The sequence below is a fragment of the Diadema setosum genome, chromosome 18 (genome assembly GCF_964275005.1).
Source record: "Diadema setosum chromosome 18, eeDiaSeto1, whole genome shotgun sequence".
NCBI classification, from domain to species: domain Eukaryota; kingdom Metazoa; phylum Echinodermata; class Echinoidea; order Diadematoida; family Diadematidae; genus Diadema; species Diadema setosum.
In genome coordinates, this window is record NC_092702.1 from 12,263,209 (window position 1) to 12,264,315 (window position 1,107).

Consider the following 1,107-nt stretch of genomic DNA (forward strand, 5'->3'; position numbering starts at 1 on the left):
CAACAAAGCTACAAAATAGCAGTAGCATTTGTTGTTACGTACTGCAACATCTTGACCACACAGTAGCTGTTGATACTTAGTAGTCTGTTATGTAACACTGAGATGGTAATCGCCCAAACAATAATTTTGGGTAGTTTCAGATACATGTCTGTCCGGCTAAATCGTGTCAAATGTCCCGGCATAATGTAGACCGTGTATTGCAGTGCCTAGTATATCGTTATGCTAGAGTTTTACGAACATCGAAGTCCGATGTAAAATCGAGGGTTCTGTCCCTTTTCGCGAATGTGCCGACCATCCGATCTGCAACGAGTATACCGTTAATCAGAGTATGTTTCTAAGGTGACAGTCAGCACAATCATACAGGGTGTAGGTCCTAATACTGTTTTGTCATACCAGTATTATACCCAATTAATTCGGGCTCGCACTAACCATATTGACTGTCCGTTTTGTCATGTTAAGCGACGATTACTTACCTTCTCGCAATTGATACAGTTTTGTTTTCTACAAATGCATTTCTCGTAGTATATCCACGCACACACACTTTTGTACTTTCATTCACTAGTATGAATAATATTCGGTGAGATGTTTATCAAACCACCTACTGGTATTCTCCTGGTTGGAACCCCCCCCCCCCCCCCAAACCCCAAAACGAATACCTCGATATTCTACTAGTACTAGTATCTGACCGAGAGAAACGGCGGCATACGCTAGCGCGCTTACGATGTTATGTTACACGCTGTAATATCATACTACCTTGTGTGTAGTATTCATAGCTATGCCTGCCTTTCACGTTGAGGCACGTTTGGTTTGTTGATGTTTTGAGCCGAAAATTGGGCGTGGTGTACCCACGTGTGTTACACATGGCCGTTCACTCGAAGTGAAGAATGGCTTTGATTGGGTAGCTAAAAATATCTTCCGTAACCTGGGTTAGTTCGACCAATGATAAGTGTTTGAATAAGCACGTGACTAGTTTGTTTGCATTCTGACCCTGTCATCTGCGTTTGCACAGAAACAAGCAGGCAGGAACGTACGTGCGATCGTGATCATCAGGGTTGACTCACTGTGTACGCGAGCGTATTCTACTTTGTGCATAGCATTGCATGCTAG